Genomic DNA, 14,084 nt, shown 5'->3' with positions numbered 1-14,084 from the left:
ATTACCTCACTTTTCTTGCATCGAAACTTCTGCATCTTCTATATATTCTCTTACAAACTAAAATTTGAGTCTTAAGGTGATTTGAAGATTGACTCTTTGAATTCGCTGAAGTTATTAAAGTTTAAGATATTACTATTTCTCTAACAAGTATATATGTTTTATCATGAAAGGAAGTAATTCATAAACTTAGGTACAATGAGAGGATAAATTTCTTAATGAATTATGTGGTGTTGAATATTTGTTAAATGCATTTAGTAGTTCTATTTTTACCAGTTCTCTTTGTTTTTATGATATTTTTGTTGAACACAATACCCATCAAGCTTATGGAATTTGATTTTTATTTTTTGTGTTCATCTATTTTTCTGAATTTTGAAACTAAAAACCTTCTGATTTTCCACTATGTTATAATTTCTAATTGAATAATATAAAAACTTAAATCGAATATCCACAAAAAAAAAGTTTATTTGATTTGAAGAAATAAAATTTCACCAATTAATAAAAAAGTCTATTTGGTGTTGTCATCAGTAACAGATATCACAGAAACAGAAAGTACCCCTATGATTGGCAAAAGCCCGAAAAGATTGATGGAATTGATTTTAAGTGTTGACAACAGTAAATGTTCTTCTATTTGATTACATTGAGTTTGCAAAAGTTCACTAAGGAATATATTCCAGTTATGTCGAAATTAACTCCGAATAATAAATGTTTTGATAATAGTTAAATTTTATATGTAAAAATTATATACTAAGCGGGTTAGAGGATAAACTGTACAGTGTGTACAATAACATGAAGAGGTCCAAAGAACTAAGGGATGCGTTAGAAAAAAAATACAAAATAGAAGATGCAAAGATTGAAGAAGTTTATTGTTGCAAAGTTTTTGAAGTTCACAATGATGGATATTAAATCTGTTGTTACCCAAGTTCAGAAACTACAAGTAATTATTCGCAATCTCCTTGCTGAAGGTATACACCTAAGTAATGCTTTTGTTAAAAGTATTAAGTATGTTAATACATATATAACTGTTTATGTAAGGCTGGTATTGAATGATGCATTTTAAGTGGCAGGCATGATTGAGAAGTTGCCTCCATTATGAAAGGACTTAAAAATTTATTTAAAATATAAGCACAAGGGGATGACCCTCGAAAATCTTATTATTCGATTAAGGATCAAAGAAGATAACAAGGTTGCTGAAAATAAGGCTAGAGAAAACTTAAAAAATATGAGGAGCAAATATTGTCGAGACTGGTGTAACTAATATGAAAAAAAAGGAAGAAGCCCTCTGGATCAAAGAACTATCCTAGCAAGAAAAAATTGAAATGAAACTACCACAATTGTGGAAAAGCTGGATACAAAACTATGAAATGTCGTACTCCAAAGAAGGATAAGAAGAAAGATCAAGCCAATATGGTTGAAACAAGTGTGAAAGTTGATGACTTATGTGTTATGTTGTCTGAATGCAATTTAGTAAGAAGTCTCAATGAGTGGTGGATTGATTTTGGAGGCACCCTACATTTTGATCTTTTAGAGAAGTCTTCGCAACATATGCTCTAGCTACACCTAACGAGACCATTTTCATGGGAAATTTTGCAACAATAAATGTTGAAGGTTAGGAAAAAGTATTTCTAAAGATGACCTCTGGCTAGGTGGTGACTCTGAACAACATTTGTCATGTTCCAAAAATTAGGAAGAACTTAGTTTTAATTGGTCTTTTAGTCAAAAATAAATTTAAGTGCATTTTTGTTTTTGACAAAGTTATAATTAGTAAGAACAAGATGTATGTACGAAAAGGTTACCTCACTGAGCGTCGTTTTAAACTGAATGTTATGGTTGTTGATAATAATAAAGTTTCATCTTCTTCTTACTTGCTTGAGTCAAATAATTTATGACATTCATATTTAGGACATCTCAACTATAAAATCTTGCACAAAATGATTAATTCAAAATTATTGCCTAAGTTTGAATGCGAACAATCAAAATGTTAAATCTATGTTAAATTTAAGTATGTTAAACATCCTTATAATTCAGTTAAAAAAATTTAAATCTCTTAGACATAATTCACATAGATATTTGTGGCATGAAGTCAATACCATATCGCGATAGAAAGAAATATTTCATAACTTTTATTGATGATGATATGTGATATTGCTATATATATTTACTTGGTAGTAAAGATGAAGAAATTGAAGCATTCAAAGAATACAAAAATGAAGTTGAGACAAAACTCAATAAAAGGATCAAATTGATAAGGAGTGATAGAAGAGGCAAATATGAATCTTCTTTTGAAGAGATATGTGTTGGGAACATGACATTACTTACCAAACAACTGTCGTTTACTCATCCCAATCCAATGAAATTGCGGAAAGAAAAAATAAAACACTTAAGAAGATGATGAATTCCTTGTTGATAACTTTTGGTTTACCCCAGAACTTGTGGGAGAAGCTATCATTATGGCTAGCTGAATACTCAATCAAGTTACCCATAGTAAAATACAATTTATTCCATATGAAAACTGGAAAAACAGTAAGCCTAATCTTAAATACTTGAAAGAGTGGGGGTTCTTGGATAAGGTGCAAGTTCTTAAATTTAAAAGTGTAAAAATATTACGATTCAAAAATCGAGGTCATGATGGCACACAACCCAAATCCAACCCGGTGTGTAACCCTAACTTTCCAACTCAAGAGATATATCAAATATCGTGAAAAAGAGAATCAAATCACATACGATACTCCTAGAATAGAGTTAGTCCATAAATGAAAGAAAAACCAGACACAACAGAAAACTTTCCAAACCTTGCTATCATAAGCATAAAGAGCATCTACAACAATAGAATTTCAAGTACATCACAAGTCTTACTCAGATGGGTGAAACAGTGGCTGAAATGGGTCTCTTGGTACCATACTATTGCAGCATCAGCAGAAATAACCATTGATCAGTTGATGGAAGTTCCTATAGTTAAAACCCTTTCTTTCGGGGAGGCAAGATAGGATCTTTCTTTTAGGATAGGACCACATACCCTAATTGAGACCTAGAGGGAGGCTGGATCTACTCTAAAGTAGAGTTGGCCTGATCGAGCAACCTATGAACAGTTGACCCCCTACATAACTTATGAAAGGCAGGATCTCACCATGACTCTGAATGGACACAATCTGCTAGATCTGCTCAGCTACCACGAGAAATTCCTTGATTAGGATCTGCATTAAAAGGACACAGAAGTAGGGGTGAGTATAATCCATATGTACTCAGTATGCTTGACCGACTGAGTATAAGATAGATAATTCGAACTTAAAAAAATTAACTGTGAAATGCTTCCACCTATATGCAGAAAAGTATCATTCTGGTATTGGTGATACTAGTTTATATAAAACGGCGCGAGTAAAGTAAATAGAGAAAACTACACACGAGTACTCATAATAGAAGGCAAAATCACAATAATAGAGAAGTCCAATGAAATGATGAAATGATGTGGTAAAATTAAGGTTGTCACACAACCTATCGTATATACTTGCCGAGCCTATAGCTCCCAAGTCAAGGACACATGGGCGACTCGCATTTCATATACCAAATCTCACGATCTCAGCAACTCATCAACTTGCCACCAAGCTCGTAGTCAAGGATATAATATATATATATATATATATATATATATATATATATATATATATATATATATAAGGTGTCATATTTTTGTTTCTCAAAACAGTACTTTCATGATTCTCAACTTTCCATGAACAATGATATGAAGAATGAGGATGAATGCATCACAACATGTATAATTTAGAGGCATAATCAACTCAATGGATTCATAGTAAGATCCCAAATCTCAATAAATCATGATAGCCAACACATGGTAAAAGTGGTGGAAGAAATTATTTGAAATGTGTGTTTACCTTTTTGGAAAACATTCATTTCATGTTAAGAAGTGATAAAACTGATCTCAAGCCCTTCTCTGGGTATTTCACATCAACATATAAGAATAATCAGCTCAAAAACCCTCTCATGGATAATCTCATGAATCACATGCTCTCAAAGAAAATAATAATATCACATAAGGCCCCTACATGGGATAATCAACACAAATAAGCCTCCCCACGGCCAAAACACAATAAACAAGCCCCCCACACAGATGAAACACAATAAACAAGCCACTACGCAGGCGAAATAGCAAAGTTCACAAGTTTCAACACCTCAATCGCATGGTGCGATCCCATTCCATAGTCTAATCTATAAGAATGATTAATTGCCTAACTCAGTCTAGAAGAAGGATAAGTCATACCTAACTCGAAGGCTGAAACTTCACCAAAAAACTCTATTAGAGCTTTATCCTAAAACACCGACTCTAAAATGATCCCCAACTATCAAGAATATTGGAATAGTGCATTGCGAATGCGGGCTCACTGCTGCAATCACAAAGTTCAAAGGGAAGGTCTCAATGTGAACGCGAGTGTAACACCTCAAAAGTCGAAAAGTTTGTTTGAAAAAGAAATGGTGTAGAAAAGTATTGGTGCAAGCTCCTATGAGCTGATATATGAGTCGTACAAAGTCTATGGCCCATAGGAAGGCAGTCGTAGGTCAACCCTAACACTTGGAAAAAATATGAGTTACAGAAGTTGGTCGATGAGTAAGATCTATGAACTATATAAGGTCCTTAAGTCCATATATGGGGGTCGGAGGAAAGGTCTTGAGAGTTGGTAAAAATTATAGTTTCAAATAATTTTCTACATACCAACAGGATGGTCTGTAGATGGACCTATAGCCTATGGGTGAGGTCGTAGATGGAGATTCAACGAAATTAGAAATGTGGGTTGGAAGGAAGGCCAGGACCTATAGCCTGTAGAGTGTTCTACGTACCGTAGGAGGGGTTCGTGGAAATTCACTTGGGCTACTATTTTCTGAAGATGACCAACGAATGACCCAGACGGTCCGTAGGCCATCCCTTAGGGTCACCTCCAATAAAATAATCTCAAAGATATTTTAGTCATTTCCTATTCTTTTAACACATAAGGTATGTCATTTTGGGCTATTTCCTAAGTCTTATAACTACCCTAACCCTTCAAATTTGCCCGTATTCCCTCTCATTCACCTAAAAATCTCTAAGGTTCTCAGGGAATCCTCTCAAGTCTTCTTCTTCAAGTCAACATACGGTTTCAAGAACTCAAATATCCTCTCAAGATTCAAGGCTATATTTCAGTTAGGTATATGGAATTTTATCCATGGATTTTCTTTCATCCATGGAGTCCCAAGGAATCTCCAATTACCCTTTATAAATTTTTCCTAAACTCTGGATTTGATGATCTTGCATTGGGTTCAATCAAGTATGATTTATTTCACTTATATTGATCTTTTTATGCATAATTTGATTCTAATTACATTCTTTTGATGAATTTATCATGAACCCATGCATTATGCTTATTTTATGATTATGAACTATGTTTGAGAATTATGCATGCATCATGAATTTATGAAACTATGGTTGTAAGGATGGTTTGACAAAGTATCAATATGATTTTCAAAAGCAAATTATTCTCATCATGAAAGATTTTCATGATTTTTCTATGAACAAGCTTATCGTGATCTATATGCTTACATAAGTGTTTTTATGAATATTTTATGAAATCATGATTTGATAAGGCAGTTATGCTTACAATTTATGTATATTATGATGAATTTTGGGTTCTCACCATTTTTAAAGATTATGTTATGCTTATGTCCTTGTTGAGAGTATTACCTAGCATCGAGTTGGACTAGTGGCAATTACCAAAAGTTTCAAAACTACGTACCATCGTAGAATTTGTCTTTATAGATTTTAGATAGTGGATCCACAAATAGCCCAATATTAATGGTCTTTCCCTTGGAAAATAGGACAATCTCTTTTTGGTGTGGGAGGTATGACACCAGACTCCATATTATAGCACGCATGGTTTATGTCAATTGCAGAATCTCTCACTATGTTACGTTTTGCTTATGATTTCTTATGAACATTGCATTGACCATATTTTACGATTTTAATGATGTTTTAAAGGATTTTATTATGTTTTAGCTTGTTCATTGTGTTATCATGCTTTATGTCATCCATTGCATATTCTCCATACTCAATACATCTTATAATACTTGACACATACTTCTTTTGTGCCTATATTATTTTATTATATAGGTTCTGACGTTCCTCCATAGGGTCGTGGCTAGTGGCTTTATTCTACGATACTAGACTATTTTGGTGAGTCCTCATGCTTTGAGGGCATAACCACACTATGAATTCTTTTATATCTACCCTTTCAGACTTATTTCAGTTTATTTTTGGTGAGCTAGGTCTTGTCCCATTCCCTAACTATAATAGTTAGAGGCTATGTCAGACTTAGCATATTTTTCTGCATTTCAAATATTATACGCAGATTTCCTTTCTATATGTTGAGATTGTTATTAGACACTATCTCTTGCTTTTAGTTTATGTTAATTATCTTGGTATCTTAAGTCATGTTTATGCTAAGAGGCTCCTTTAGGATCTCTCTGGATCCTATTCGCCGTGTCACATCTAAGGTGTGCTTGGGTAATGACAGCAAACCAACTGACCGCGATTGTGAAGCACTAATAAGGTTACTTTTTGCGAATGCAAGCCTCCAGGATACAATTGTGAAGGGTTAATATACCTGCACCAAAAACTAGAAAAAACCCAAAATCTCGGAATTTGTTCGGGGTCCGTTAAAAAAAATCAAATATGCTATCCCACTAAATTAGACATTCCAGACACGATGAAATCATCGAATTTTTGGAATTTTTTTTTCTATGACAGAAATATCCTCACAGACCTCTCTTTAGGCCTAAACATTCAACTCCTCACCTAAACACCCACAATATAACCTAAGGTCTCGGAGCTCTAATCAACCACCCTACTAGAACAAACTCAGTGTTCCTGATGCAATAGAACTGACAGAATCACCACCCAATGCTTGGATCTCATATTGTTAACAAAAATCAACTATCTCAATATAACTCAACTCAAAAGGCTTAAAATCACAAAAATCTAATCCAATCGCATTGGAAACCACACTAACCATCTCCACAACACATAATAAGCATGAAAATACTATGAAAAGGATAAAATGATCATTTTACACACAAAAGTAACTTTTTATAAAAATAAAATATTAGAAAAAATAAGACAAAAAATAGTTGATTGTATAATTCATAAGACATGCTTCGAATAATAAAGCATATTGATTTATGGTTCATAAATTAGAAAATTTCAGCATTCATATTAATATGATAATTGAATCAGATAATGCAGAATTTTTTAAAATCATATATGCATATAAAAGGGAATGTAAGTCATCTAACGAAGGACTTAAATGGTCTCAGGAAGAAACAAAGGAAAATGATCATGACGAGAAAAATTCAAGATGTAGCAAACGTCAAATGACCTATACTTCCTTTTAGACCTGAATTTCTAACATTTTTATTAGAAAATGAGTCTCAAACTTTTAAACAAGCTATAGCTTCTTCAGAATCACAATACTAGAAAGAGACAGTCAATAGTAAAATTAAATCCATAATGAATAATCATATGTGAAAATTGGTTGATCTTCCTCCCAAAAATGAACTCTTAGATTTCAAATAGATTTTCAAAATAAAATTGAAAGATAATGGTACTATTGATAAATAAAAAGCAAGACTAGTCGTCAAAGAATTTGGATAATATAAGGGTATTCATTACTTCGATACGTACTCATTGGTAACTAGAATTACATCAATTTTTTGAGTGTTAATAGTGTTAATGATTTTGTAATATGGATGTTAAGATAGCCTTCTTAAATGGAGATTTAGAGGAACAAATCTACATGGAACAACCTGAAGGATTCATAATTTTTGGAAATGAAAAGAAGGTGTGTTGACTTGTTAAATCTTTTTATGGAACAAAATAAACACTCAAACAATGGGATGCAAAATTTTACATTCAATATTTTGTCAAATGGACTGTGACAAATGCATTTACATTAAAAACACTCCAAATTAAGTCGTCATTATCTATTTATATATGGATAATATGATGATAATTAATAACGATATTGCTAACATAAATGTTATCACGTATATGCTTGCTAGTAAGTTTGATATAAAAAATATTAAGGAGTTGACGATTTGATATTGAGAATTAAGATTCACAAAACTTCTCAAGATCTACAGTTGTCTCAATCTTGCAATATCAAAATAATACTTGAAAAAATCAAGTGTTTAAATTTTAAAAGTTTAAAAACATCAATTGATATGAACCTTTAACTTGCTAATAATAAAGGTGAAAGTCAGTTTCAGTTGAATTATATAACGGTGTGGAAAGTTTGATGTAAATCTATACACGAACATACATAGCATGCGCTATAAGTAAATTAAATCGAAACACAGGTAATCTCAACCAAAATCATTCGATGAAAATGAATGAGTTTGGGATATTTGGAGCATACTCAAACAATTATTTTGCATTACAACAAGTATCCAACAGTTGTTGAAGTATATAGTTATGCAAATTGAACCACTAGGTCAACTAAAACTAAGCCTATAAGTGGATACGTTTTTACCATTGATGAAAAAGCAGTGTCTTGAAAATTATTCAAACAAACATGTATCGCTCGTTCTACAATGGAGTCTAAGTTTATAACTTTAGACAAAGCCAGTGAAGAATATGAATGGTTTTGTAATTCTTAGAAGACATTCTATTTTGGCCCAAACCAATAACTCTATGTGCATACATTATAGCCAAGATTCAATAGGAAGGGTTGGGAGCATTATGTATAACAGTAAGACTCATCACATACGACGAAAAGATAAAACCATTAGAAAACTATTCTCTAGCGGAATTATCATAATTGACTATGTAAAGTCAAGATATAATGTATTGAATTCACTTACAAAAGTCCTAACAAGGAAAATAGTTGAAAGATTATCAAAGGAAACAGGACTATTGCCAAGGATAAATCATTGTGGAAGTAACTCTACCTAGAAGTTTGGATATGGTCCAAGAAGATCAAAAAACGTCATTGATGACGGTTCAACATTGTCAAAAAAAGTCATTGATAAAGGTTCAATATTGTCAAAATAAATTTTATGGTCCATTCTAGTGATGAGACAATATTCAGTAACAAGGATAAAACATTAAGACTTATTAATGATTCCTAAGTTTGATACATGGCTGGCACGATCCGATTTCTCAGGTCATGATGGCACATGCTAACACCAACCAGCAGATAAGCTTAACCTCTAGCCCAGAACCATATGCAATGGGCTATCAAGCGAAAGATGAACAAATAAAGCAGAAAATAAATAATAATGAGAACAACAAAAACAACACACAAGGAACCACCCCAAGACCTGGCAATAGTCAGTAATGGAGCATCTAAACTAAAATAGGAGTACAAGGCCTTTAAAATATAAATATATGTACAGACAGTCTTCGAAAGAAAGTAAAGACAAGTCATATTCCAACATAGATGGAAATCGGCAGTAAAAACAAATAACATCATCGGTGGCTCTCACAGATCATCAACAAGTGTAGAGACCCACATGGACCTCAGCCTTCTAGGTGGGATCCATGCATCTCCCTCATCTAGTTCAGTGGTACACCGGCTAGAGGCTGCCTGGGCCCGAATCAGATCTTACATAAACTTATACATTCCCATAGTGGTAGCAGAGAGTGAGCAGTCAAGCCAATGTAGAAAAGGGCAACGCCACGCCGGATAGTCAAATATTGGCTAAAGGCATCCAAGATGCAACCAATGTAGAAAAAGGTCGATGTCGCATTGAATATCAATAACAATTAAGCACACCCTCGATGCCTCTGAAAATGTGAATAAAAAAAGGAGCACGTCCTCAACGCCTCATAAGTCTCAAAACTAGTGTCCAAATAATTCAGGTAGTACGACTCCCATTAAAACTATTTTAAAAGTAGTAAAAGTGTGAGAAAGACTTCTAAAAAATAGCAGTGAAAACCCAGCAAGAAACCGGGATAATGCCAATAACAGATAATAGATATAATGGCATCACAAGTCTACCGCTAAACAAAAGGCAAAGTAATCGGGAAAAATACTCAAAAATCATATAGTGGGAGAAAATATCTCTAGGATCGATGCCTTACCTCAAAATATGCCATCTCAACTCTAACAAGCTCAGCTAAGTCAAACCTACAGATAGGACAATATGTAGAGGTCTTGTCACACCTTGAGAGGGTACCCTAGACGTGGCCAGCACTCAAAAACCATTACTGGCTCCCAAGTGAACCACTTGACCTGATCACACATCCGTTCATTCATTCAATCAGTGGAAGACTTAAAATAAAGAGGTGATTAAGTGGAAAACTCAAATCAACAATCTAGCTCAAGGAAGAAAGGCCATGGGCCAATAAGTCTAACTCTAATCTTTGTCTTTAAATAGTCTGACAAGAACAATTCAAGAAAATAAAATACTCAATCGACCCATCACTATCTAATCTATGAAGCCTCTATCACTACTATCTAATTGGTGACAATGACAGGTTTATGGCTACCTCAAATTAGAATGAAAAGACTAAACTCATCATAAGAATAACACAAGTGGTATCCTCTGAATGTAGGGAAGGATTCACCAATAAGCTGAGTGTGAACAGATCCTCAATGATGCGCCTATTGATAATCTCTTAAACGTGTCGATGCATCATGAAATGATGCAGGCCAAGTAGCATCAGTACATGAAATTTACGAGTATGTAAAATAACAGAATGAAACATGCGTCAAGATAGAATAATATCGGTTCAAATATCTCAGGTCAGAAAGATAAGAGAGACTCAATCAATGTGTCATAAGTCTAAAGTAAGAATACAGTTTAAACAGAGATCAATCATATACAATCCAATCCAATCATGTACAATCCAATCATTTACAATTTGATCCAATCCAATCATATACAATCCGATTCAATCAAATCCAATCGTATACAATCCAATCACATACCATCTAATCCAATCATATACAATCTAACTCAATCATGTACAATCCAATTCAATCCAATCATTTACAATTCGATCAAATCCAATCATATACAATCCAATCCAATCATATACAATCCAATTTAATCATATACAATCCAATCACATACCATCCAATCCAATCCAATCATATACAATGAACTCAACAATAAAGTCAAAAGACTCAACTCAATAGATATGCACATTAGAATTTAGCAATGTTTTACAATTCAACTCAATCATCTACAATCATAATCAAACCAATCATATCATGCACAATCTACTCAATTTGGGATTTTCTCTAATGGACAAACATCACCTATGAGCCAGTGATGTACAACAAGCCGATGTTGTTGCCATGTCCATCCATACTTTGCTAGGGTATGAATGAATCAACCAATCATGGATCCATCAATCAATCAAGTCCTATCATTTTAGGATAATAAAATAGGGAAACATCCAACTTTAATGGTCCAATCCCTTCCTACGTTAGCTACGTAGTTTATGGGATTCGAGTATGGACTATATTCTTACCCAATTCAGTGCTCAATACTCCTCCTAAGACTCAATATGCTCATATCTATCAGGTGAGTAAAATACTCAAAATACTCATTAAGTCTCTTTGGACTTAGTTTCAAATCAACTCATTTAGACTCATTGGACTCTTTTCAAAACTCAATCAATCTGGTCTCATTGGACCTTCTTTCAAAACTCAATCCATTTCAATCGTCACTTCATTCAATTAGACAATCCTTTCAAGACTCATTCATGACTCATCAGGACTCCAAGTCAACAATCATTAATGTTTTCATTTAATACATGTTTTCAACTAAATCATGCAGTAAATATTAAATGTATTTAAAATATAATTTTCACTCCTCAATCAACTCAAAATAAATGTTTTAATATAAAAATTCTCAACTCATTTATATTGAAAATACTCATGCTCAAACTGATAATTAAGAGATTTCTCAAATTCAAATCAAGCTTAAACTCTTTCTAAATCAAGATGAAAATAATCATTCTTTAAACTCAAAATAGTGCATAAATAATTTATTCAAAAATGTTCACAAATCATTTTTAAAACTCCTTCTCAAACAATCATTTATACTCAAGATCCTCATATGACTCCAATCAAATCAAATTATGCAAATCTTATCATGTAGTCACATTAGACTTCAAACCATTTCATCTCAAAACATCATCATCAACATTACCTCTTCATCACTCATTTTACCTTTTTAAAACTAAACATCATTTACATCATCATCAAACATCTTGCTCTAAAATCTTTATTTAATTCTATGTTCAATTTATAGAGACACAAAGAACATTCCAGCTCCACCAAGATTTCGTTCCTATTTATGCCATTCACATTCATAGCTATCCCAATTCCTTCATTTCATTCTAATCAATACATATACATAATTATTTGCATTCAATATGTAGCTATGATTTATGAAATAAAATATGAAAAGTAATTATTCAAGAATTCAAGTCATGAAAATCATCAATCATTAATAGTATGTAAAAATATTCTAGAGTTTAGGAAAAATTCAAGAAAACAATCATAGAAGGTTCAAGTCTTTCACAATTTTCATCCAACACATCTATGGGGCATATGGAAGAACTCAATCCATATTTTAGGTTAGCCTTACATACCTGACTTGAAGAACAAATCAAGGATTTGATGGCCTTACTTGAAGAACTTGAATCCTAACTCTTCGTCTCTTCTCCAATTCTTGCTCTCAATGTTCTTGGATGCTTTTGGAGAGAAAACTCCTTAGAAACTGATATCGGGGCGGAATTTAGCCCTAAAAATGTGTCCAAGATCATATATATATAATAGAGAATGGTCTAAGTTGCCCTTACTAAAATCTGGAAAAACTGGGCAAGTCCGCGACAGGTCCGTGTTGTGGACTTCTCACGCACCTCTCTGGACAAAAAAATCTGGAAAAACTGGCCAAGTCCGCGACAGGTCCACGTCACAGACTTATCACGCACCTCTCTGGTCGACTGGGACAACTTTTTACTCTGAACTCCAAAAATTACAATCTTGGTGACGTTGAAAAGAATACTCAAAGACCTTTAATTTTATAGGTCATAGGCCACCTAATTCATTATATTCTAGGAGATATGGTCATTTAAAGTTGACCCTTATATGAACTCATACGAAAACTTAGCCGATAGAAATTCTTTGGATTCAGCTTGGTGTTAGAGATCCTTTATGATCCTAAAACATATCTAATGACTTCAAATACTTAGTAATTGATCCTAACTCATATATACAACTAGAAGTCACCGAGTTTGATCCTATACGCACATGAAGAATGGTTTGAGTTTTGGCGAAAAATATTGGGGTGTTACAGGTCTCAGACACTAGCATAATAGTATACCATTCAAAACAAGTCCTACCGGAAGCTACACCTAGCAATATGGGCAAAAGAGCATACACTAAAGCACCTAAGGCTCAATCTAGTGTAAGTGCATCAATATAAATCCTAAAAAGGATGCTAATGTTAAGACAATACCCAAATGAGGCCTATAGCCTAAAGTAAGGGTTTCACGGGGAAATTCTATTCCCAGTCTGAATCGGGAACCAAGAAAACGGAATAGAATGAGGAGAAATCTAATATTGGTAAATACCAATCTCAATCACATGTAATATATACTAAACAATATCTAATAAAGCTCAATCAAAGTGGGAGACCATAGCCTACCTCGAAGCCAATCACGCGCATTCTAAATCCACTAATTTGAAGCTTTCGACCTCCGAATTACCTCCAATGGCTGTCACGCTAACAAAATATTGATCACCTCTTCAATACGGATGTTTTGACACCAAAATTGCATTTTCAGAGACGGACCCAAAATTGGGTCTAAAATAAGATTGTGGGACCCGCACTACAAATTCTGAAATCGACTAGTGAAAAGATCCTAAACACTTCTCCGAACGTTTTTCCAAAATGAAACACAATTCAGGGCTCGGGTCAGCAAGAACAAGGACATGCAAGATTTTTCTCAAATTAGCTTAAAAACACAAAAAGATAGCAGGTTCTTGCTCGAATTTACCTCATTCAAAGGTTCTTAACCACTTTTC

This window comes from Solanum dulcamara, chromosome 3, assembly GCF_947179165.1.
Source record: "Solanum dulcamara chromosome 3, daSolDulc1.2, whole genome shotgun sequence".
Classification (NCBI taxonomy): domain Eukaryota; kingdom Viridiplantae; phylum Streptophyta; class Magnoliopsida; order Solanales; family Solanaceae; genus Solanum; species Solanum dulcamara.
This window is presented reverse-complemented; position numbering follows the sequence as displayed.